A 27,281-nucleotide genomic window follows, 5' to 3' on the forward strand; every position below is an offset into this window, starting at 1 on the left:
AGAGTTTCATCACCAGCACGTGGTAAAAACCACCAATGAGCGCTCAGCTCGAGATACCAGCGAGACGTTTCCCATCAAGCATTTCGCTTCCGCAGCCCGTGGAGAGGAACTGCACCGCCACGCCTCGCCTCGCTCTCAAGGCTGCGGGGGTCTTTGTCCCGCGAGATTTCAACGTCTCATGTAGGCGAGCCTTCAGAGCAAGTCGGACAAAATGACTAACCATCATGCAACGCACTAGCAAGACGTTGATCGAAGTTGCGCAGGTCTGCACAGGTCTCGCTTGTCTCAAACAAGCTCTGCTGGCCGTGACATTACCAAGTCATGTGTGCGCAGCCGGGTCGGTACAACGCCGTTGACCTATTAGCTTAGCTTAGTTTAGTTTAGCTAGCTGGCTGAAAGAACGTAAAAGCTAGTAATTAAAGTATTAACACATCTTCATTAATCTTTTTGGCATTGTTACTGAAATAAACATGGTCTCTGCCATTTCTACAATAACGTTTCACCCTTTGTTTAATGGGACACCAGTAATGGAGTAATTTGGAGGGGGAAACCAGCTAACTTTATCTTTAGGCTAGTTAACTGATGAAGCTGTGTCCGGCTGAGCTAACTGTCAAGCTATGAATGTTAAATTAGGAAATGTAGATGCAAGACATTTGGACAACTGTATCCTAAATAACTTATTGTTAAGTTAGTGTGCTGCTATGTGTTGAGTGTATTTTATTGTATTTTCCTTCTCTGTAGTGTACTCCTAGTGGTGTTAGGATGATACTGAAAACTATATTTCAACCTTAGTAGCCATAGTGCAGGCTCCAGCACAATCCTCTGTATTGGAACCATGTTCACTTACATTGTCCCTTTTAAATGAAATGGAAATAGTAAACAATGAAGAATAGTGGAAGCTATCCCCAAGAACAACATTCGAAAGCTGAATATGAGGAATTTGAATTATATAAAGTGAAAGCATTTTGAATTGTTAACATGTTACTGTTATAAGTTTCACTTTATTATCTATCCTAAGGATCCTTTCTTAAGTTTCTGGCACCAGCAGCAGCAACGGAAAAGGATAAGGTGTCCCATCCAAATTCTGATGATGGTAAGTTAAAGGCCCAGGGAAGTGCATGTTTTTGCACCAAAATGAAATGGCAGTTTCATTCCTTCCATATCATTGTGCCTGTTCATGGCTAAAATAATTTTAAATAATTCATAATTAATGAATTAATGAATTAATGAATTATTAATTTTGCCGTCTGAGCCTAACGGACGTTGCAGACGATAGTGGCTGTGACGTCACAAGATGTACCCAGTTGCGATTGTAAACATGGCGGAGACTCTGGAAAGTGATACTAGTGTGAGAGAAATGATTGATTTGGACAGCTTTTCGGATAGGATAGATGAGGAAAGTGATCAATCTGGTGCACTTTGAGGGCAACATTAAGAGATTTATGGATACAGCTCTCAACACTCGTATGAAACATATATTTCAATAATCAAAAAACATGGGAAGGATTTCTTAACCTATTTTATACAACTAATATTACATAGATGGAAATATTTGTTTACATAGATGACCAAACCCACTGAGATAACTTAGGCTACAGTTTACCTCCCTGAGCTGACGTTATCTCTCTCAGTCCCACAGGAGAGCACTCTCCCTCTCCTTATTGTTGAAACAGCTAATCTCCGTTAGCTCCGAGCTAGCACCAGATGCTAACAACAACCCTGTAACTCTGTCAGTCTCTCTTTCTCTCTCTCTCAAATCGACCACTGGCCTTTATTTATCATGATCAATCAAATAATCTACGAAACAATGACACCAGCCAGGCTCACCTTCATCTTTTGGGAACAGAAACATCGCCACTTCGGCAGACTTGACATTACTACAGCCAGCGGCAATGCATCGTTTCCCCTGTGTTTTTCATCCCTCTTTCTTCACTGTCGCCTCCATTGTCAGGTTTTCTCGATTGGCAATCACTTCCAGTCGACTCCGACACACTTTCCAGGAAAATACTAGCTCAAAAACGTTGACAAATTCGACTTTGAAAAAGAGAAAAAATGAACGGTGGTGAATGTAAACAGTGCGGCGGCGTCCATCTCGTGACGTCAAGCAGTAGATCGCAAGCCACGCCCACGAAGGCGAAGGTCAACTGCAGATTTCCCCGGAAAATTCAAAACTCGTCAAATTCGTTGCTATTCCAACATTTTTTGATATGGGTTCCAATGGACAATTTTGGTCATTACTATACGTATTAGCATAACAGATCATGCACAGGTGCACACTTCACAGGGTCTTTAAGTAGGCTATTCCACTTTTAATTGATTATACTGTGCATTGCACTCCAAAGATTCCTTGTAACATAATATTCCCTGTTTCTTTTTTGGTCATAGCAGTTCAGTCAACATCTACCTCCAGTGGGGCGTCAATATCTACCTTGAGTGGAGCGTCAACATCTGCCTCCAGTGGGGCGTCAACATCTGCCTCCAGTGAGGCGTCAACATCTGCCTCCAGTGGGGCGTCAACATCTGCCTCCAGTGGGACAGCAACATCTTCTCACCATGAAGATGACACCTCAACCCCTACCTCCAGCAGCACTACCACGACTACAAAAGGTTTGATCACATCAGACGACCCTGCACAATGGCCAAACTTATGTCCTAAATGATAGTGAAAAGTGTGCACTAGTAACAAGAGGACCAATACAAGAAACCGATATAGTCTTTCTGCAGAATACTGAAAAAACTAAAGGAAAACTATTCTGGTTTTAATTGTTCTTTATATTTATATGTGTGATTTATTCTTTTTTGTATGTCTTTTATATTCATATTACTAAATAATAACACACTTTTAATAAAACAAAAATGCGAAGTTGTTAAATAAAAAACTGTTTACATTTAGCAATTTTTTTGTTGGTGTCAGATTATTTATAACACAATGGTGATGAAAGCTGGTTCGAGGGGCCCCCAATGAATTTTTGCCTAGGACCCCACAGACCCTAGAATCGGCCCTGCCTCGACCCTACCCCTCCTCGACGGAGTGAACTCCGTCTGTAGCCACACTCGCAGCTTAACGAGGCTCCCTCCTGTCAGATGGATGGAGTAAATAAAGCGGCAAGCTTTGGGACAAACTCCCCTCTCTTCGGCAGAAACAGGAAATGCCGTAACTGTATGTAACAACGGTTTCAAATCAGCATCTCTTAGACAAAAAATGTAAATTAATAACTCAAATAAAACTCCAAATATCTTTCATTGTGTTAATTTTTTGTAAAGCTCTTTTAGTTTTAAACCTGATGTTTATAAGCTTCTTAGTTTTTGCAACAGTCTGTAAATATACACAACTTTATAATAAAATACACACATTTACCTTGTTCTAGACTAAACACAGGTATGATCCTAAGTTAAAACATATATGAAGTTATCAAGAGGTTGTTAACATCGTAGTTTATCAGTGGATTTTTGCTGGAACTACTTGTAAACAGCGTTTTTCCTGACGGACACACACAGCGTGACTCCGGTCAGGTAGAGACCGGTCTCAAGTCAGCACCGCTGCAGACTCGCTGTTTGAGGGCTTGATAGCCCACTACCCCTCCACACCGCTCCACACTCGTTGGTTTGGAACAGCCCTCAATATGGCGGACCCTCCGAGTGAACGCGCAAACGGAGCGGTAGGGTGTAGGGGTAGGGTCTAGGGGGCTGTTTGAGAATGGGCCTGAACCAGCTTCGTAGTAACGGAAATCCCAGAAGTTATCTTGCTAAACGAAAATCCTGCTTCGTAGTATACCCCCTGTATGGTTCATAATTAGTTTAGCTGCCTTTGGTTTCTTCCACTTACAGGGGGTGTCAGTGCAGCTGAAATTGTGGATGGCAAAGATGGCTCATGCAGCCGCATGACTGCATTTCCATTCTCCACATGGGCATTCACATTTTGTGGAAAGAATTCCCTCTTCTCCTGTAGATACCTGTGGTGGTGGGATTGTTTTATTATTTAAAATATATTTACATTTGTAATGCCTTCCCAATTATGCCTTTAATTGTTTATAGCCTACATATGTTTGTTTCATGGATATCTTTGTGTTTTCTGGTGTGTAATGTTTGTAATAAAGATTTCATGTGACCAGTGGCGGCCGGCCCATAGGGGCGCCACCCCCCCCCCCCCCCTTTTCCCACATGTTTGATTGTCATTAAAAATAAAAAATATATATATATTTAAAAAATATATATATATTTTTTTTTTTTTAAAGAACAAGGTAAATATTATATAGTTGGTATCAATAAAATATATAATCTACAATAAAATCTCGTTTAAATTGTTTTACGATGTCTGAAGTTACTGATAAGTCACATGTTTCCTGGCTGACCGCAGCGTGTATCATTACCCTCTCTCGTCCGGGCGGTAGAAAGGAGCCCTCAGCCAGAGCAGCAGCTGACTGTTGCTATCTGTAAACTATGCCGCTGAAAACATAATTTCAGCCAATCAGCGTCGTCAGATCTGATGCTCAAAGGGCGCCTTGTCAGCGCCCTGGCCTGTGTGTCTGTGAGTTGTTTGGACTCGTATCCAAGGTGACGCTACAGTAGTTGTCTGCAGGTGGAGACTCCGGTGCTAGTGGATTGCCGGAGCTGTAGATTAACATTTACATGCTTATTGTAGTTGTAGGGGCAATGCCTGTAGCACTATGGAGCATATGTGTGGGCTGGACCTGTATTTTACAGGAAAGGAGTGATCAGAGGGTTGAGTTGTCGATTCTTGTTCAGTTTTCATCTTCCTCACCCTCTCACACTTTGAGTTGCGCGCGCTGCTAAAGAGACGCGCTACCATGGAAACCAAACAATGGTGTATTAAAGTCAGAGTGGAAACAGTCCTGAGTAAATCTGATTTTGTCAGAAATCGGGAAAAATGCAAATCGGGAGGGTTGGCAAGTATGACACACACACACACACACACACACACACACACACACACACACACACACACACACACACACACACACACAATGTTCGTATTTAGTCTCCTGATTTTAAATGGGAATTAAATCATTTGAATCTTCCCAAAGCACCAGTGTTCCGCAGTTTGTGTGGGCCTACTGTACTGTTGCACAGGAAGATTAATAGCTAACCACACTGAAGATTGTGGATTAACTCATATTTTTAAGCCTCAATTTGTCCTCCACACACACCTCCCTGGGTGTGTGTGTTTATGTTTGCAGGTTCCATTGCCTGACGAGCTGCACCTGTGTGACGAGCTGCTAAGCCTTGATGAGCTACACCTGGCCGGAAGCCTTCAAGAAGATCAGACCAGAAAAATCTGGAAGATATTAGACCAGTGACCAGAGCGGACACACGTGCTGAGACTGAGTAGACGGAGATAGGAGTGAACGTTGAAGTGAGTGCGAGATTGAGAGCAGCTGGTGGAATGGCTTCTTTGAGTCCTGGAGAGGAGGATATGGAAAGTGCATCTGAAGGAGGATGGAATGAAGTAAGGAAAAAGACTTCAAGAAAGAAGATAGACATGTCAAGTGACAGTCTTAGTGAATCTGATTCACAGAATGAATTGAAGAAAGTAAAGAAAAGGATTGAGAATGAAGAGTGGAAAGTGATTGTGGAGTTTGGTGAGCAATCCGCAGCTAAGCTACATCCAGTGGCCCTGACTAAAGCAATTCACAAAGAAATTGGATCGATAAAACAAGCAAGATTTCTGAGCAAAGGACGGATGTTGGTTGAGTTGATTAATGCAAGACAACAGGAAAAGTTACTGAAAATGAAGACCCTGAATGAAGTTCGAATTAAATGCCATGTTCCTGGAGCAAATCGGAAAATACTTGGAGTTATCAGTGGAGTTCCCATAGAAATAGGCATAGAAGAACTCAAGAAGGATATTAAAGGGGGGAAAGTGACTGTAGTAAAGCGTCTTCCTACTAGGTATCAAGGTAAGATAGTGGATAGTTTGTCTGTTCTTCTTCAGTTTGAAGAAACAATGCAACAGAAGATAATGATCAGTTGCATGAGCTTTCCAGTAAGAGAATTCATCCCTAAACCTCTGCGGTACTTTAAGTGCCAAAGGTTTGGGCATGTGGTAGACAAGTGCAAAGCAACTAAGCCCAGGTGTCCAACATGTGCGGGGGAACATGAATATGGTAGTTGTACTGCAGGTGCTAAGGTGAAATGTTGTAACTGTGGTGGGGAACATAGTGCTGCGTATCAGGGCTGTGAAGTGCAGAAAAAGGCCAAGGAGGTGCAGAGATACAAAGTGCAAAATAAAGTCTCATATGCTGAAGCAACAGAAAAGGTTTCACTAAACATAGCTAGGAAATCCCAAGTAGCATCAAGTATTTTCTCTTCAAAAGATTTTCCCAAACTCCCACAGGCAAAGGAAAGCCCCACAAAGTGTTCACATAAGTGTGTGATAGGAGAGGATGCATTGATTGTTAATAAGTACAAGTTTTTGGTCTTTATTGGAAAAGTGGTGAATGTTGCGTTACAACAGACAAAAAAGAGGTCAAGACTGAAAACAATAGTGGAGGCAGCAGGTGAATTTTTGGGGATAAAGGATATAACCGTTGAAATGATACATGATATGCTAGCCACCAATAATGATGATTCACAGATTGAGTAGATGAATGGTTTTTCTCATTCTGCAATGGAATGCTAGAAGCCTTATTGCACATGGACAAGAATTCAAGACTTGTATATATCAGTTAAAAGAAAAAACAGACGTTATTTGTATTCAAGAAACATGGCTGAAGACTCATTTGGACTTCATAATTGGGGGATATACTGCTATAAGACAAGATAGAAATGATGGCCAGGGAGGGGGATGTGCAATCTTTATCAGAGAAGTCATGTCTTATAGTAAGCTAACTTTTAAGAACAGTCATGATTTAGAAATAGTGGGTGTAGAAGTTTGGATTAATAAAAGGAAAATTAGTGTCCTGAATTTTTATAATCCATGTAATAAACTCAGAATAGAGGAATTAGACAGTCTTTGCCAAGGAAATTAAATAATATGGTGGTGATTTTAATGCACATAATACAATGTGGGGAGGGAGATCAACAGATTACAATGGACAGGTGGTGGAGGATTTAATGGAGGCAAAGGAATTAGTTTGTTTAAATAATGGGCAAGGTACAAGGATCAATTTTAGAGATGGAACAGAGTCTGCGATCGACCTAACTCTTGTAACAAGTGAATTAGCTTCTGGTAGCAGTTGGGAAGTATTGACAAATAACAGTATTGGGAGTGATCATCTTCCAATTATAATCAAGTTTGATATAAATCATGTGGTTGAGCTAGACGGTATCATGAGATGGACTTTTTCTAAAGCAAATTGGGAGATGTTTGCTAAATTGTGCGATAATGAATTGGATCAGATTGATATGGCAGAAAGTATTGATGAAATAAATGAGCAATTTACTTCAAATATAATTAAAAGCGCTAATCAAACTATTGGGAATAAAACTGGGAAACTTGGTAAATGTGTTAAGATGGTACCGTGGTGGAACAAAGACTGTAATGATGCAATCCGAAACAAAATCAGGCTGTTTGGAAAGCTAAGAAAGACACATTCATTACATAATTTATTAGAATATAAAAAGGCACAGGCTCAGGTAAGGAACATTGTTAAAAGAGCAAAAAGTGAGTGTTGGAGAGGATTCTGTTCAAGTATTGGGAGAACTACACCATTAGATAAAGTATGGGGAATGATTAAGAAGATGAGGGGAATAAGACATCAGAGTAACCTGCCAGTATTAGAGATTGGAGGGGAAGTTGCCACTGGTGCTTTGGAGAAGGCAGAAATTCTAGCTGAAAATTGTCAAAGTTCATTCTTCGGAAAATTTGACAGAAGAAGGTAAGATCAGGAGGCAGGAAGTGTTAGATGAGCATCCTAATGTATATGAAGAAAGACATTCGTCGCAGAGTGTTGTAAATATACCTTTCTCTATTCAAGAGTTGAGAAGAGCATTAAGTAAGTGTAAAATGACTGCTCCTGGGAAAGATAATGTATGTTATATAATGTTGACCAAATTAAGTGATTTTGCATTAGGAAAGCTGCTGGAGATGTACAATAAGATCTGGGAGAAAGGGAAGCTGCCAATAATATGGAAAGAGTCAGTCATTATTCCTATTAGGAAACCTGGGAAAGATCCAACCAGTCCATGCAGTTATAGACCTATAGCTCTGACATCACACTTGTGTAAAGTTATGGAAAGAATGATAACAGAAAGGCTGACATACTACATTGAGAAAAATGAACTAATGACTTCTCATCAGAGTGGGTTTAGAAGAGGGCGGAGTACTTTAGATCCACTGCTGTGCCTGGAGTCTGAAGTCAGGAAAGCCCAAGCGAACAAGGAGTGTGTTGTAGCTGTATTCTTTGATGTGGAAAAAGCTTACGATATGATGTGGAAGGAAGGATTATTAATAAAACTGGACATTATGGGTCTGGGAGGTAATGTATATAATTGGATTAGGGATTTTTTGTTTGGCCGTGCCATCAGAGTCCGAGTTGGCAAGTCATATTCTCGAAGGCATGAAGTTGAAAATGGAACCCCGCAGGGGAGTGTCATCAGTCCTCTTTTATTTTCTATCATGATCAATGATATATATACACAAGTAGGATCTGATATTGGTAAGTCACTTTTTGCAGATGATGGAGCTATTTGGAAAAGGGGCAGAAATGTAAAATATATTGTAGCTAAGATTCAGGAAGCCATTAGGGAAACTGAAAGCTGGTCTCTGACATGGGGGTTTAGATTGTCGGTGGAAAAAACTGAAACTTTATTTTTTACGAGGAAAAGGATAGGTGAGGAGGTTAGGTTAAAACTTTATGGACAAGATCTAAAGAAAGTGAAGACATTTAAATTTCTGGGAATATGGTTGGACGAGAGTCACATGGAGTACTCACATTGATAAAGTCGTAGATAAATGTAAAAGGGTTTTAAATGTTATGAGGTGCTTGGCAGGCACTAAGTGGGGGGCTGATAAAGCTGCTTTGAGGAACGTATACACGGCCTCAATTAGATCAGCCATAGAATACGGACTAATAGTGTATGGGTCAGCTGCATACTCTTCTCTTCAAAAATTAGATAGAGTCCAGGCACAAGCACTAAGGATATGCTGTGGGGCAGTAAGATCTACACCAGTGTCGGCACTTCAGGTAGAGGTCGGAGAAGTACCTATTTCTTTGAGGAGAAAGCAGTTAATTGCTCATTACTGGGCAAATCTACAGGGTCATAAAGATACTCACCCTACTAAACAAACTGTACAAACAAGTTGGGAAAGTAACAAAATAAAAAAAGAAAGTTTTTGTTTTTGTGTTTCGGAAATATGTAAGGAATTCAAAGTTAAGGAATGGAATATTAGTCCGACGGTGTTGTTATCAGCTGTTCCACCATGGTTGCTACCTCAACCTATAGTAGATTTATCACTATTGAAACGGGTACATTCAATGAAAAACAAATTCAATGTACAGGCTTATGTGAACACTGTTCTACATGAACAATATGGGCACTTTATAAAAATATTTACTGATGGATCCAAAAATCCAGAAAATGGTCTAACGAGTTGTGCATTTTATGTTCCTGAGTTAAAAGTCAAAGTGGGAAAGCGTACAAGTGATCACATTGCAGTATATACAGTAGAGATGATGGCTATCTCTCTAGCACTTCAGTGGGTAGAGGAAATACAGCCAATGCGAGTGGTCATTTGCTCTGACTCCAGTGCAGCTCTGGGGAGTATAAACAACTTCTCTTCAGAATGTCGTCAGGATATTTTCCATGAAATTTTACAAAGCATGTTTAGGTTAGTTCATCTGGGAATTGTTGTTCAATTTGTGTGGGTTCCAGCGCATGTGGGCATTAGAGGGAATGAAGTAGTGGATCAACTGGCAAAATGTGGTTTGAAAGCAAACCAGATTGATATTATGGTACCCATCAGTAGAGCAGAAGTCAAATCTTTTACTAAAGTGGTTATCAAGCAACAATGGCAAAAACTATGGGACAGTAACACCAAAGGAAGACATTTATATCAGATACAAAGGGAAGTAGGAACAGGAAGCACTTGGGGGAGTAGTAGAAGAGAGCAGAGCATCAACAGCAGGATAAAATTGGGACACTCTGGACTAAACTCATCACTGCATCTGATTGGAAAACATCCAAATGGCAATTGTGATGGTTGCCAACAACCAGAGACAATACATCATGTATTTTTTAGCTGCCCGGACTATAACAGACAAAGATTCATTCTGAAAACTGCACTGGAACAACTCAACATCAAGGACATGGATTTCAAGGCAATATTTGAAAGTAAATCAAGAAATGAAGCAAACAAGCTGATCTTCAAATTCCTCAAAAGCACTGGTCTGAGGACAAGGATTTAGTATGAGCATTTAATAACTAAACAGTAGGTGGCGATATATGCTCCAAGTGGAAGCGATTCGCCATTGAGAAGAAGAAGAAGAAGAAGAAGAAGAAGAAGAAGAAGAAGAAGAAGAAGCCTTCAAGAAAGAGCCCAGCCGGATACGTTGCTCTCGGACTCCTCTGGGCACTCTCTTCATGCCAGCCTCGGGGATCTGTGGCTGGTTTTGTCATTACATTGTTTATTTGAGAATAAACAATTGTTATTTTCTTACCCTTCGTCTCGCTTCCCTGCTTTTTGTTGCAGCCCAGGAGCCGGGTTGTAACAGATGGGGGCTCCTTGTTTTGGACCTGGGAAGCGTGTGCAACTGGATGTCCATTGTGGGGACGGATTTTGCGCAGCTGCTGTTGTCGCTGGGTGCGGCTGGTTGTTTGGGAGTAGTGTTGCGGGGGTGAGTGTTTTTGCAATTCTGGTGAACGGGGATTGTGTGGCAGCGAGTACGAGCACAGATCGTTAGTTACCGTGGTATCTGTCCCTGTTAGGTCTAGTACGGTCTCCCTTGGAGGTCGTAGGGGGGGCTGTTAGTGCGGTGTGAAAGTGGTTAGAGCTATTAGCTCGGGAGCACGCCGAGGCTGCAGGTGGAGTTGCCGGTTTGCTGGTCGCTTCGCCGAGCTTACGGTATTAAGTGCATAAGTACCCGCCATAACTAGCACCTGAAGACTAGCAGGGAGTTTAGCTAGTTTCTGTAGGCAGTTAGAGGGATGGGCCACGGTAGCGTGTAGGCTGTGTTGTAGCGTGAGCGTGCACTCAGTGTTATATGATAGAGTGTGGAGGAGTTTGTGAGAGCGCCTACAGAGGAGCTACTGGAGGGCTTCTCACGTGAGCAGCTGATCTGTGTTGCTGAGCATTTCCGCTTGGATGTTGGGGATAAAAGAATGAAGGAAAAAATAAGAGGCATTGTTAAGGCAAATTTGTTTGAGTTAGGTGTTTTCAAAGGGGGAAAACATACTGTTGATCCTAGCAGAGACAGTGGCAGTACGTCTGGCCGCAGTGATACAGGCCTGACTTTTGAACAAAGAAAGGAGTTGCTGTTGTTGCAAACAGAAATGGAGAAGCTGTCAGTGGAAAAAATAAGGGGGGGGAAGTAGAAATTTAAAAGGCTTGAGTTAGAGGAGCGGAGGTTGGGTTTTCCTGCTGGTGGTGCAGGTCAGGCCTCTAATTTCCCTGGTAGAGCTACTCCATTTGACGTTGGCAGTAATTTGCGGGTAGTGCCTCAGTTTAGTGAACGAGACCCAGATAGTTTTTTTTCCCTGTTCAAACGTGTAGCTGAGACCAGAGAGTGGTCTGACGCTGAGGGGACCTTATTGTTACAGTGTGTGTTAGCGGGTAAAGCCCCGGAAGTCTACTCTGCTCTGACGGTGGCAGAGAGCAAGGTTTATCTGACTGTTAAGACTGCTGTGTTGAAGGCATACGAGTTAGTCCCTGAGGCATATCGACAGAGGTTCAGTTCCTGGGAGAAGTCTAGCAGACAGACCCATGTTGAGTTTGCCAGGGATCTGGTTACTTTTTCAGTAGGTGGTGTAAATCCCTGAATGTCGAAACTTATACTGCAGTATGTGAGTTGATGGTGTTGGAGCAATTTAAAGATTCTGTACCCAGCCACATTGCAGTTTACATCAGCGAGCGCAAAGTGAAGACTGCTGCAGAGGCTGCTGCTCTGGCAGATGACTATGTGCTAATGCACAGGAGCGGTCGAGTTTTCAGGGGCCAGGATGAAGCTGGTATGTATCGTACAGCAGGGAGATGGGAAGAGAAAGCTAGTCCGCACTGGGGTAAACCTGGACGTGAGATACGAGGTCAGCTACAGGATGATTCGGAAATCTGTCATTTCTGCAGGGAGAGAGGGCACTGGAAGGCTGACTGTCCCAAAGCTAAGGCTAGCAGGGGCAACTGTGTAGGCCAGTTTAACTCTGCTGCTTGTGCTGTGTCTGTGGTATCCTTACCTGTCATCTCTCCCAGTCAGCAGGTTAATGAGCCATGCGGGTTGAAGGAACCACTGTTTTCTGCATTTTTGTCAACCGGATACGTGTCATTGGTGGGGAAGTGACATCAGCGTGCCGGTAAAGATTTTGAGAGACACTGCATCGTATGACTCATATATTCTGAGCTCTGTGTTACCGTTTTCGGACAAATCTAGAACAGGGGATTTTGTCCGGATGTGAGGTATGGGAATGAATGTTGTGCCTGTTCCTCTGCATTCTGTTGTGTTTAACTCTGGTCTGGTGCAGGGTGAGGTCGCCATGGGGGTCCGTCCTGTAATGCCGATTGGTGGTGTGGATGTTATCCTAGGTAACGGCCTGGCTGGCAGCCGTGTGTGGGCTGAGGGTCCACCGCCTACCACGCAGTCATCTTCACCCACTGTGACTGTTAACGCAGAAGAGAATGTTAAGTGCTCTCCTGGAGTGTTTGTGGCTTGCTCTGTTACCCGGGCTGTGAGCCGTGCACAGGGGGAGTCTGAGCAGGGGGAAGATGCCAGTGAGTTAGGTTTTGTGGTTATTCCTGACTGGTTGTTGTCTGTATCCCGCAGTGAGTTGCTGGTAGAGCAGAAAGCGGATGGCTCCCTCAGTCCGTTTTTTGAGGCGGTTCTCTCCACCGAGGATGGTAATGGTGTCACCAGGGGTTGTCAGCTGCAAGGGGGATTGCTGGTCAGAAAGTGGTGGTCACGTGGGAAAGGCTTCATTGGTGAGTCAGTGTATCAGATTGTGGTTCCTGTCAGATTTCGTGAGGAGGTCCTGAGGAAAGCGCATGGGCAGTCGGGACATCTGGGTGTCCGTAAAACATGTGGGTACATGTTGCGTTATGTTTTTTGGCCTGGCCTCAAGAGAGATGTATCTCGGCACGTTAAATCATGTCAGACAGGTAAGCCAATTCGGCAGCGAACTGGGGGTCAGGTCTTGGGTTTGTTGCCAAGGGCTAGTTTGCGGTTTCTGTTACGACATTCCGGGTTCTTCCAGGTGCTTGGTCAAGGGACTGGCCAGAGTGGTCTTCTGTCAACGCCAAAATATCGGAGAAGAGCTCCTCGCTATTTAGGTAGTTAACGGTGTTCTAGTGGAACTCCTTTCTTATGGGGGGGAGATTGACGACCCCTCCACACCGCGTGGGGTGCCGTGTGTGTGTTTGTGTTTGCAGGTTCCATTGCCTGACGAGCTGCACCTGTGTGACGACCTGCTAAGCCTTGATGAGCTACACCTGGCCGGAAGCCTTCAAGAAAGAGCCCAGCCGGATACGTCGCTCTCGGACTCCTCTGGGCACTCTCTTCATGCCAGCCTCGGGGACCTGTGGCTGGTTCTGTCATTACATTGTTTATTTGAGAATAAACAATTGTTATTTTCTTACCCTTCGTCTCGCCTCCCTGCTTTTTGTTGCAGCCCAGGAGCCGGGTTCTAAGAGAAGAATGTCAAAAAAAAGGAAGATTGATGTTGAAGGGAGGCTATTTCAAGAGAGGTGGGAGATAGAATACTTCTTTACTGAGTATAAAGAGAGGCCTGTGTGTCTTATTTATAATGAGACAAAAGCCATGTTCAAAGAATATAATTTGCGTCGTCATTTTTAGACGGCCCACCAGCAGCAATATGCCACCATGGACAGGGAACAGAGGCTTCAGAAAGTCACGGAGCTCAAAAAAGGCAGGCAACAACAGCAAAATATGTTTCATAGGGCCAAATCTTTAACAGATGGAGCTGTAAAGGCAAATGTCATCATAGCAGAGGAAATCGCTAAATCAGGGAGGCCATTCACCGAGGGGGACTTTCTAAAAAACTGTATGCTTAAAGTTTGTGACATTGTCTGCCCCGCCAATAAACAAAACTTTGCCAATGTCAGTCTGACAAGAAATACCATAGCCAGCCGTGTGGATGAGCTTTCTGACGATGCAATCACAGCTCAAAGATAAAGCAAAATAATTTGTAAACTACTCAATTGCTGTGGATGAAAGTATGGATATATCAGACACGGCTCAGCTGGCGATTTACATCCGCGGAGTGGATGCACAGTTGTCTGTTACTGAGGAGCTTTTGGACTTAAAACCGATGCACGGAACAACCACCGGCCAGGATATTTTCAAAAAGGTGGATGAGTGCATCAGTGGAACCGGCTTACCATGGAATAAACTTGTGGGGCTGACAACCGATGGGGTGCCTGCTATGTGTGGGCAAAGGAGTGGACTGGTAGCAAAGGTGCGACGGCCCTTAATGTGATTTCAATTTCCCAGAGTGGCCCTTTGTGAAAATGAGTTTGACACCCCTGATTTAAGGGGTCATTTCTCAAAATATTATTCCAGAGGACTAATAGCAATCAGCCTCACACGGTCCTGGCTTCGATATCCCATACTGCACTCCCTCACATCACTTGACTCATAATCCTCCGGTCAAACATGAGCGCCACAAACGACCGCGTTTTTCGTCACAGACGCAGCATTGAAGTCCTGTCTCTTTGTCTGCACAAAACGAACCCAGGACCGAAAGCAAGCTAGCTTTCTTTTCCTGTTAGGGAATTAGTGGACTCGATATCCTGACAGGCCGGTATTTGTGCAACCTGCACAAACACAATACTGCACCATGATTACAATTGGTGAAATACAATGTAAAAATACCAGCTCACTAAAACACAACCGCTCAACACAACTGCTCAACGCAACTGCTAACTATTACCGCGGTCAGAGAGCTGAGATGTGTCCCCTTTGTGATGTAATATGACGCGTTTGACGTATGACCTTAAAAAAAACCGTTTTTAAGAGCAGAGCTCAAAATTGCTCCTTTCCCTCTGAATTCCTGTCCTTATGTCTCGTAAAACATATCAAATCCTGCATTCACTTTTTTAATTGTATTTTTCAAGCAAGTTTAAGCATAAATGTAGAAAAAAAAAACCCTGCAAGTTGCTCTTTAAGTACATTGTCAGAATACGTGAGAAATGGATTTAACTTATGTTAGTCAGCCATATGCCATACATTTTTGCATACATTGACAGTAAATATTTATTCAGTATAGCTGTCAAACAGAGGTTCAATCCATTTCTCACTTATTCTGACAATGTACTTAACCCCAAATAAAAGAACCCAATAAAAAGAGTTGTTAAATAATAGTGAAGTCACGTTGTAATAATAACTCATCTCTCTCGAGTTTTTTTGAGCTTTGTCAAAAGCCACTGTGTCACGTGTCCTACTTGGGTTGCCGTACGGGGTTGTCCAATTGGCTAGTTGCACAAGATGGCGTCTATCAACTTCCGGCGGGCTGGGTGTGCGCACCAGTACTTCCGGTCTGCGGTGTTGTGGAGTTTGAGCGGATGGTTAGCGATACATACAATAGATAGCGAGAGAGAGATAGATCGATTAATAGATGGAGAGAGATAGATAGATTGATAGATAGATAGATACATAGCAAGATACATAGCATATACAGTGGGGCAAAAAATAATTTAGTCAGCCACCAATTGTGCAAGTTCTCCCACTTAAAAAGATGAGAGAGGCCTGTAATTTGCATCCTAGGTATACCTCGACTATTAGAGACAAAATGAGAAAAAAAAATCCAGAAAATCACATTGTCTGATTTTTAAAGAATTTATTTGCAAATTATGGTGGAAAATAAGTATTTGGTCACCTACAAACAAACAAGATTTCTGGCTCTCACAGACCTGTAATTTCTTCTTTAAGAGCCTCCTCTGTCCTCCACTTGTTAACTGTATTAATGGCACCCGTTTGAAATCGTTATCAGTATAAAAGACACAACCTCAAACAGTCACACTCCAAACTCCACTATGGCCAAGACCAAAGAGCTGTCAAAGGACACCAGAAACAAAATTGTAGACCTGGACCAGGCTGGGGAGACTGAATCTGCAATAGGTAAGCAGCTTGGTGTGAAGAAATCCACTGTGGGAGCAATTATTAGAAAATGGAAGACATACAAGACCACTGATAATCTCCCTCGATCTGGGGCTCCACGTAAGATCTCACCCTGTGGGGTCAAAATGATCACAAGAACGTTGAGCAAAAATCCCAGAACCACACGGGGGGACCTAGTCAATGACCTGCAGAGAGCTGGGACCAAAGTAACAAAGGCTACCATCAGTAACACACTACGCCGCCGGGGACTCATATCCTGCAGTGCCAGACGTGTCCCCCTGCTTAAGCCAGTACATGTCCAGGCCCGTCTGTTTGCTAAAGAGCATTTGATGATACAGAAGAGGATTGGGAGAATGTCATATGGTCAGATGAAACCAAAATATAACTTTTTGGTAAAAACTCAACTAGACGTGTTTGGAGGAGAAATAATGCCGAATTGCATCCAAAAAACACCATACCTACTGTGAAACATGGGGGTGGAAACATCATGCTTTGGGGCTGTTTTTCTGCAAAGGGACAGGACGACTGATCCGTGTAAAGGAAAGAATGAATGGGGCCATGTATCGTGAGATTTTGAGTGATAACCTCCTTCCATCAGCAAGGGCATTGAAGATGAAACGTGGCTGGGTCTTTCAGCATGACAATGATCCCAAACACACCGCCCGGGCAACGAAGGAGTGGCTTCGTAAGAAGCATTTCAAGGTCCTGGAGTGGCCTAGCCAGTCTCCAGATCTCAACCCCATAGAAAATCTTTGGAGGGAGTTGAAAGTCTGTGTTGCCCAGCGACAGCCCCAAAACACCACTGCTCCAGAGGAGATCTGCATGGAGGAATGGGCCAAAATACCAGCAACAGTGTGTGAAAACCTTGTGAAGACTTACAGAAAACGTTTGACCTCTGTCATTACCAACAAAGGGTATATAACAAAGTATTGAGATGAACTTTTGTTATTGACCAAATACTTATTTTCCATCATCATTTGCAAATAAATTCTTTAAAAATCAGAAAATTTGATTTTCTGGATTTTCTTTTCTCATTTTGTCTCTCATAGTTGAGGTATACCTAGGATGAAAATTACAGGTCTCTCTCATCTTTTTAAGTGGGAGAACTTGCACAATTGATGGCTGACTAAATACTTTTTTGCCCCACTGTAGATAGCGATATATAGTTAGCATAGATTGATAGAGAGATAGAGAGATCTCAGTTGTAACACTTCCAGCTGGTGTTGGAGCTCCCTAACCTGGATTTTCAAGGCTTCGTTCTCGTCGGCCACCTGATTTGCCATCACTGCCGTCGCTGCATTTACAGAGTAGTCATGATCCGGTGGCGCAACTGTTTCCACCTCATACTCAGCTGTCAAGTCCGGGGTGGGACTCTCTGCCCTCGGCCGACGCTCACAAACATTACGTCTTGGTGTAGGTAGCTCGTAGTTATTCCAAGCAAAGAGAACAGGTGTAGCTCCTTTCTTTACTCTGTTCAGTCCTCCAGCTGTGACCAATAAGTCTCCTGGTCGAAAATGCCTACTACACACAGGTATTTTTTGTGGGGCTGAAATTCTCCCTACGGACCTTGATCAGCCACTGAGCCTTTACCTCAGCATCAATGGGAAATGCATGTAAACTTATCTCCCGATTATAACGGGACGAATGTGTACAAAGGAGCACACAGCAATGTAGTGCCGACTTTCTTACCCGCTGGAAGGCCAATCGCTTTTCTTTACCGCTCATCATCTATGCTAACTCTATCGCTATCTGTATGCTATGTATCTTGCTATCTATCTATCTATCTATCTCTCTCTCTGTCTAAATCTCTCTATCTCTCTCTATCTATCTATCTATCTACCTATGCTAACTATATATCGCTATCTGTATGCTATGTATCTTGCTATCTATCTATCTATCTATCTATCTATATTTCTCTCTCTTTCTCTCTCTCTCTCTCTCTCTCTATCTCTCTCTCTCTCTCTCTCTCTCTATCTCTCTCTCTCTCTCTATCTATCTATCGATCTTTCTCTTTCTCTCTATCTATTGTATTTATCGCTAACCACCCGCTCAAACTCCACAACACCGCAGACCGGAAGTACTGGTGCGCACACCTAGCCAGCAGAAGTTGATAGACGCCATCTTGTGCAAAGAGCCTATATGGCGGACCATCTCGCACATGCGCACTGCAGATTGGGCAGAGCTGCAGGCAGAGCTGCAGACAAAGTGACAAAGCGGTTCGCTGCTGATTACTACGCCCCCCCCGGCAGCACGTTAACAGCTTCATCCTTTGATCAGACCCTATACCAGGGGTTCCCTGGTATACCCTAGCCAGCGCCCCTTGTTACACCAATCAGCGTGCGATTACCATATAGCCAATCACAATGCGTGACGTCATTGGTAAGCGATGGACCCCGAACACATAGGGCGAACACATATGGTACTGACACAGGTTGCGGTCGGATAATCCAAAAATCAGCTCCTAACGTCTAACCCTATCATCTATCCCTTGACCTCTGAGTGAAACGTCACGGGGTTAAGGGATAGTGCAGGGGTGGCCAACCAGTCAGAGGTTAAGAGCCACATTTGTTCTATGTTACTGCAAAGAGCCACATCAAACACACAGTCACTGATACCGCTTGTTTCAGTTTTTTGTTTTCTGGAGACAAGATTTCAACCACGCCACTGATGCATTTTTGTGGCATTGGGATATATATATATTTTAAATCCTCTGGAGCAGAAAGAGGAGCTGTGGATTATTGTTATTTATTAATGCAGTGTTTCTTATCAATCAATCAATCAATCAATGTTTATTTATATAGCCCAATATCACAAATGTTACATTTGTCTCAGTGGACTTCACAGTTTGTACAGAATATCAGTATGACAATACGACACCCTCTGTCCTTAGACCCTCACATCGTACAAGGAAAAACTTCCAGAGAAAACCCCACAGTTTGAAGGGGAAAATGGGAGAAACCTCAGGGAGAGCAACAGAGGAGGGATCCCTCTCCCAGGACGGACAGACGTGCAATAGATGCCGTGTGTAAATTGAAAAGATAATACATTTGCAACATAGGTAGTCCAAATGTTTTGAAATGCATGTGTGTATAATAAGAAGATGAATCCACGAGGATATCCATCCAGGACTTATGATCCAGGACCGCAGCCACGACTCAAGATCCAGGACTCGCAATCCATGACACAGGACCGCAGGATCATCCATGACTCCGGATCCCGGCGTATATAGACACCAAAAAGAAAGAAATTTGGGGAAGCTGGGTTAATCGGAACATGAGAGTACACAGGTATAGACAGAGAGAAGGAAGAAGTAAGATGTCCCCCGACAAACTAAGCCTATATCAGCAAAACTAGGGGCTGAATCTAATCAGCCCTAACTATAAGCTTTATCAAAAAGGAAGGTCTTAAGCGCACTCTTAAAAACGGATAGGGTGTCTGCCGTCCGAACACAAACTGGAAGCTGATTCCACAAAAGTGGAGCTTGATAAGAAAAGGCTCTGGCTCCCATTGTACTTTTAGAGACTCTAGGAACAACCAACAACCCTGCATTCTTGGAACGCAATGCCCTAGTAGGACAATAGGGTATAATGAGTTCTTTAAGGTAAGATGGCGCCTGCCCATTAAGGGCTTTGTAGGCCAGAAGAAGAATTTTAAATTCTATCCTGTGTTCTATAGGGAGCCAGTGTAAGGCAGCCAGAACAGGAGTAATGTGGTCCCTTTTCCTAACTCTGGTTAGTACACGAGCTGCAGCATTTTGAATCAGCTGAAGCGACTTGACTGACTTCTTGGTACACCCTGATAATAAGGAGTTACAATAATCCAGCCTTGAAGTAACAAATGCATGGACTAGTTTCTCTGCATCGTTTTGAGGCAAGATATGCCTGATTTTTGCAATGTTACGTAGATGGAAGTAGGCGGTCTTTGAAATTGATTTTATGTGGGCGTTAAAGGATAAATCCTGATCAAATATAACACCAAGATTCCTTACAGTCTCACTGGAGGCCAAATTAATGCCATCCATAGTTAATATATCTTTAGATAATTTGTTTCGTAGATTCTTCGGGCCAAGTACAATAACTTCAGTTTTGGTCGTGTTTAACATCAAAAAATTTAAGGTCATCCACGTTTTTAAGTCCTTGAGGCAGTCTTGAATTTTATTTAGATGATTAATTTCATCAGGCTTGATTGATAAATATAGTTGAGTATCATCCGCATAACAATGAAAGTTTACAGAATGATTCCTTATAATATTGCCTAACGGAAGCATATATAGGGTGAACAAAATAGGTCCAAGCACTGAGCCCTGTGGCACTCCATGGCTAACTTTGGTTTGCATGGAAGATTCATCGTTGACACGTACAAACTGAGAGCGTTCAGATAGATAAGACCTAAACCAGCCTAAAGCAGTTCCCTGTATGCCAACTAAGTGCTCTAGTCTTTGCAATAGGATATCATGGTCGATAGTATCAAATGCAGCACTAAGATCGAGTAAGACAAGAATAGAGACAAGTCCCTTGTCAGAGGCTATTAGAATGTCATTTGTGACTTTAACCAGAGCTGTCTCTGTGCTATGTTGTGTTCTAAAGCCAGACTGAAAATCTTCAAATAAATCATAGTTTCTTAAGTAATCACACAGCTGTTTTGCGACTGCTTTCTCAAGAATTTTTGAGAGGAACGGAAGATTAGAAATAGGTCTATAGTTGGCTAAAACCTCTGGATCGAGGTTGTGCTTTTTAAGAAGCGGTTTTATCACTGCTACTTTGAATGATTTTGGAACATAGCCTGATAATAAAGACATATTCATAATATTTAATAAAGAAGTGCTAATTAATGGGAAAACTTCTTTTAACAGCTTAGTTGGAATCGGGTCTAAGATACACGTTGATGGTTTAGAAGAGAGAATCATTGAATTTAATTGTTCAAGGTTTATGGCTGAAAAGCATTCTAGTTTACTATCTAGTGTAATATTATTAGAACTTACGTTTCCGGGAGCTGTTGATAACACTATACTGGTCAAAGGCAAGAGGTCATTGATTTTGTTTCTAAGAGTAACAATTTTATCGTTAAAAAAGCACATAAAATCATTGCTACTGAGTGCTATGGGAATAGAAGGCTCAGTCGAGCTGTGGCTCTCTGTCAGCCTGGCTACAGTGCTGAAAAGAAATCTTGCATTATTCTTATTCTCATCTATTAATGAAGAGTAGTATGCTGCTCTCGCTTTACGCAGTGCTTTCTTATATTCATTGAGAGTAATATGCCAAATTAAACGATATTCTTCAAGTTTAGTGGAACGCCATATCCTTTCAAGTTGTCTCGACTTTTGCTTTATTTTGCGGGTTTGGGCATTATGCCATGGAGCTAATCTATGTTGTTTTATTTTCTTCTTTTTCAAAGGAGCAACAGAGTCTAATTTTATTCGCAGCGCATCTGTAGCACTATCAACAACATGATCAATTTGGGGTGGTGTACATTTTGTATAAGTTTCCTCCCCTACATGCAGACATGCTATCGAGTTAAGTATTGGTGGAATCTCTTCCTTAAATTTGGCTATAGCACTAACAGATAGGTTTCTGCTGCAGGAGCTTTTGGCTAATGCTTTGTAGTCTAGTAACAGTACTTCAAAAGTTACTAAGAAATGGTCGGATAAAGCAGGATTATGCGGTTCGACTAATAGTTGCTCAATTTCAATACCATAAGTCAGAACAAGGTCGAGAGTGTGATTATAGCAGTGGGTTGGTTTATTTACACTCTGACAGAAACCAACAGAATCTAATATAGAGTTAAATGCAACAGTAAGGCTATTTTTATCATCGTCAACATGAATATTAAAGTCACCTACGATAATTACTTTATCTGTTTTAAGAACCAAAGCTGATAAAAACTCAGAGAATTCTGATAAGAATTCTGAATAAGGACCTGGTGCACGGTACACTGTAACAAATAAGATTGGCTGCAAAGTTTTCCAGGTCGGATGCGTAAGACCGAAAATGAGGCTTTCAAAGGAGGTATAATTTAATTTTTGTTTAGTATTGATAAGTAAACTTGAGTCAAAGATTGCTGCAACTCCACCTCCTCGGCCCGTGCCTCGGGCAATATGAGTATTGATATGGCTGGGTGGAGTGGCCTCATTTATGCTGACATATTCTTCATGTCTCAACCAAGTTTCAGTGAGACAGCATATATCAATATTATAATCTGATATTAAATCATTTACCAGTATTGCTTTAGATGCTAGAGATCTTATGTTTAAGAGACCACATTTAATCTTCCTGTTTTGTTGCACTGTAGTAGTTGTTACATTTACTTTTATTAAGTTATTATGTATGACACCTCTATTAGGTTTTACCTTAAATTGTCCTTGGGCAGACACACACACCGTTAATATTGGGTATTTTATTGGGGTCGGGATTCCTATGGATGACTGCCTAGGAGAGAGCGCAGAGAAGCGTGTAAGACTGCGACTCTGCCTCCTGGTCTCAACTCCAGTTTGTCATGGATTAAGTCCACAGAGCCCTGAAATGTTTGCCGAAATGAGATTTGCACCTTCCAAAGTAGGATGAATGCCGTCTCTCTTAATCAGACCAGGTTTTCCCCAGAAGGCTGTCCAATTATTCACGAAGCCCACATTGTTTGCTGGGCACCACCAAGACAACCAGCGCTGAAATGATGACATGCGGCTATACATGTCATCATTGATCAGATTGGGGAGGGGACCAGAGAAGATTACGGTGTCCGACATTGTTTTAGCATAACTACACACCGACGCCACATTAAGTTTGGTGCATTCTGATTGGCGTAAACGAACATCATTACCACCGACGTGAATAATAATCCTACTGTATTTACGTTTATTTTTAGCCAGCAGTCTAAGATGCGCCTCAACGTCGCCCGCTCTGGCCCCCGGAATGCATGTGACTGTGGACGCTTCGGTCTCTAAATTCACGTGTCTCATAATAGAGCTACCAATAACCAGAGTTGGCTTCTCAGCGGGTGTCTCGCTGAGTGGGGAATATCTGTTAGATACGTGAACGGGTTGGTGGGGACCTGCGGGTTTCGCGTTATGCCCCTTCTGAACAGTCACCCATTCTCCCTGCTGCTCGGGAGTTGCCGGGGGACGGCTAAGAGGAGCTACCTTTTGCCGGTCCGCACCGGCTAACATGGGCTTTACTGTAGCTGAGTTATTTTCTAAGATGCGGAGCCGGGCTTCTATGGCTATGATTCCCGCCTCCAACCTAACAACTATACTACATTTAACACATGTATCGGTACCAGTAAAGGAGGTCGGGGAGTAACCAAACATGAGACAGTTAGAGCAGGAAATAGCACCCGAGGGTGGGCAAAGAGCAATGGCTAGCTATCAAGCTAAAGTAGCTACCGTTAGCAAACCCGAAAAGAGTGTAGGCAACTGTGGAGTTACAGTCGCTAAGAGAAGGAGAGTTTGTGAGTGCTTAAGCTGTAGTAACGTGTGATTACAACGTCAGGCAGTTGCCGTGATCAAGAGTTTTAAAACGATCGATTAAGTTAAGATAACAAGCTATCAGCAACAGAACAGGCACACGGGATACCCGGAGATGACAACAACAACCGGAAGTTACAACATGCTTACCGCAATAGTGGTCCGTGTAGAAACGAGTCTTGAGGGTCAAAAACACTAAACTCACAACTTAAAATGAAAGCGTTTAGTTTATTTAATAAAAGAGCACATTTTCAATGTGAAAAGTGACAGTAGTAATAGATTATTTGCAATTTGGTGCTACATACTTTATATATATTTCAAAAAAAGAAACTATATATATATTTTTTTTAAAGACCTTGAATTTCAGGGGGGGCGAGGGACTCCGTTGGCGGGGTGCAGCACCACTCCAAGACAATGGTAGGGGAAACACTGGATAGTGTTTAATCGACGATAGGTTCCCCCCCCCTCAAAGGTGATTGGTTCACTGCATCGCAGGTATTATTGTGATTGGCTTTTGGGCCACATCAAAATTAGACGCGTTGTCATCCTCTCATACTGACACCTGACACCACACATACACACGTAGTGAGAGCCGGGACGAAAGTAACACGGGACGAAAGTAACGGAGAAATTTTATCCGAGCCCAAACAACTTTGACCGGCCATATTACATCAGAATTATCAGCATTGAATACTTAACAGACCTACTAAATATCAGGTTTAACTGTCAGGAGTAGTGTTGTCACGATACCAACATTTTGGTTTCGATACCGATTCCAAATCAAGCATTGCGATTCAGATTATTTTTCGATACTTTTCTTTAAAAAAGGGAAACAGTCTTAAATGTAATTATTGTGCTTTATTTCACACCAGAACCATAACACAAACTTTTAAACAATGAGAAAAATAAATAAAATAAATGACAAGAATTCGTATTAAATACAATTAATACATTTCTTACAGACAGGCCTTGTGGTGTCCGTAGGCTTGCCCTCACTGTCAGAGATATAGCTAAAATACATCAATATTTCGCTACTGGCGTCTTTTTTGTCAACAAGCCGAGGCGCAGCAGCAGTTGCACTCCCACTTGCAGCCATGATTCTTGTTTTCTCACATGCTCTGGCAGCTAGCGCGTGCACGAGAGAGGGGAGGCACTTGAGCGTGCTTGAGAGGGGCGGGCTGCAGGCACGGCTGCAGTGCAGGGAGTGGAAGCAGAGCGCTGAAAACACACGGCTCTTATTAAAACAGCGCTTTCTCACCCGAGTACTTTCCCCCATCATTCTTAAAGTACCGATACTAATGAAACGGAGGAATCGTAACGTTTTTTAACGGCAGGGTATCGCGGTACCTTTCAAGTATCGGTACACCGTGCAACACTAGTCAGGAGTCAGTGTTTCTCCCCCAAACTCACACATATAAAATTCGATATGAACTGAAGAGCCGCATGAAACTAGGCAAAGAGCCGCATGCAGCTCGAGTGCCGCGGGTTGGCCACCCCTGGGATAGTGGATCGGAGAATTCAATAGGACTTAGGAAAAGAGAATGCGGTAGAGAATCCGACTGCACTTTCACAATCCGACGTGTTTATGATGCGCCAGCGGACGTCATAAATGTGCGTCTGCTGCTGTGGGGAAACTATGGAAACTACAGTTTTTCTATACAGCGGTGTGACGAAGGTAACTTCGTCACTGTGCATACATTTGTATACTATTGATTGATGTAGTGTTTATTGTATTTTATGTTGAAATGTGTTCCCCTTTCCCCATGTCTGTTGCCGTTGATTGTGTGTACCTGGTGACCTGTGTTGTCTCCTCCCCCCACCTGTGTCTAATTGCTCCCCCCTCACCTGTGTCCTGTTGCGTTGATTGGGTTGTGCATTTAGGCTCTGGGGTTTTTCTGTTTGAGGAAGGGTGTGTGAGATCATTGTGGCTGGTGACTGTGTGTAACGGGTCACAACCGTAAGCGACCTGTTATCGATCAGGAAACAAAGCGAAGCATCTCGGTGTCTTTTCTGGCGTTTATTCTGAGAACAAAACACAATATCCTCCTTAAATCCTCCGCAGCACTCACTTCAATGTCATCTTTAGTATTTATAGATTAAGAAATGAACGAGAAAATCTTATCAAGTAATCACACAAAAATACAAACACAAACATACCTGAGAACAAAACACAATATCCTCCTTAAATCCACGCTGCACATCTTTACAAAAGAAAAGAAAGGAAGGGTTAACATGTAAACAAAGAAAATGACGCAGATCGCGTCTAATTCCCGCCAAAACCACACCACAGATATCACTAAAAAAATACAATTTCCTATGGTGAAAACCAAACAAAAACGGGTCAACAAGGTACCCAAATTAACACTCAAAAACACACATCACTTCCATCAACCCAAACAGCCGGTCCATCACACAAAACCGCAATGATTTGTAACACCTCTCCCAGCACAGCTTACCCTCCGCAGCACTCACTTCAATGTGAGGGGAAAGCGGAAATGAAATACAGGAAATAGAAAAAGATGTGCAACGGGAAAGTGTTCCCACCAGGAAAACATAACTCAAAAGCATCAAAAGTAAACAATCTCATAAAAACAAAATTCACAACCAATTATAAATCGTAATTTATAACTATATTTATGTCTACACATTTTTAACTCCGTTACACACACCCCCACTGAATTTTACTGAATATGAGAACAGACTACATAATAGTCACCTGTCATTACACCACATCACAGAATAAACAACACCGAGGGGTTTTACATAAAACAAACCAACATGAAATGTATCCCTTTAGGGTGAAGTGGTATGAGAGCAGCGCGTATCTCTCAACCCAGCAACTGGTAACAGAGTGCCTTATACACCCCCACTAAAACCCCTACACATAGTGTTGTACAGCTCATCACAAAAGAAAAGAAAATCAGCAGAGTGTAACATCAAAGTCAATATCTCACAAAAACAAATAAAAATAGAAATAAACACATATTACTGTCCAAGACCCTTAAACAGTAAAAGCTCGAAATGCAGACCTTCAAACAGACTTAACATTAAACCTGACTGGTATAACGTCCTGTCGGGACATGGTCTGTATCAGTCTGTCCACGGGTTTGACCAGCCGGGCAAGTCGTGTTCTAAACTGAGTCTGCACAGTGGAAAGGAGAGACTGTGCTCGTGAAATCTGGTCAACGGAATTTAACACCTCTGGGTCAGTACCCCAAGTCACGGTGTCAGAGTCCGACAGTCCCACTTGCGATCGAGAGTCCACAGCAGTCACAAGCCCAGAAACACAGGATACAGTGTTATCCGGCAGAACCGAGATGCCTCGGGGGTTAGAGGACGTGCTCTGCAGGTCAGAAACATCAACTTTTGATGGACCTGGTGTGGACAGTTCTGTGATCCATGCTATGGTTCTCCTTTCAGAATCCACAGAGTTCAGACCAGTCAACGGGCTCTGACTTTCGCCATCAGACACAGATGAGTTCATGTCACATTCAACATCAAGACTCCCACCGGCTGCCCTAGGAGATTCGGACTCTTCATTTACCCTCACAAGGACAGCCTCTGAAGTCGGCGAATCTGTAACA

General features: G+C 42.7%; 1 long non-coding RNA gene across 1 annotated transcript; it reads left to right on the forward strand.

Moving 5' to 3' along the window:
• Positions 1–1,012: 1,012 nt before the first annotated feature.
• Positions 1,013–13,740, forward strand: LOC307014095. The gene is made up of 3 exons (XR_013801150.1): positions 1,013–1,093; positions 2,386–2,607; positions 5,199–13,740. It is a non-coding gene; the product is annotated as an uncharacterized lncRNA (long non-coding RNA).
• Positions 13,741–27,281: the final 13,541 nt, after the last annotated feature.

The sequence above is a fragment of the Notothenia rossii genome, assembly GCF_949606895.1.
Source record: "Notothenia rossii genome assembly, chromosome: 8".
Classification (NCBI taxonomy): Eukaryota; Metazoa; Chordata; class Actinopteri; order Perciformes; family Nototheniidae; genus Notothenia; species Notothenia rossii.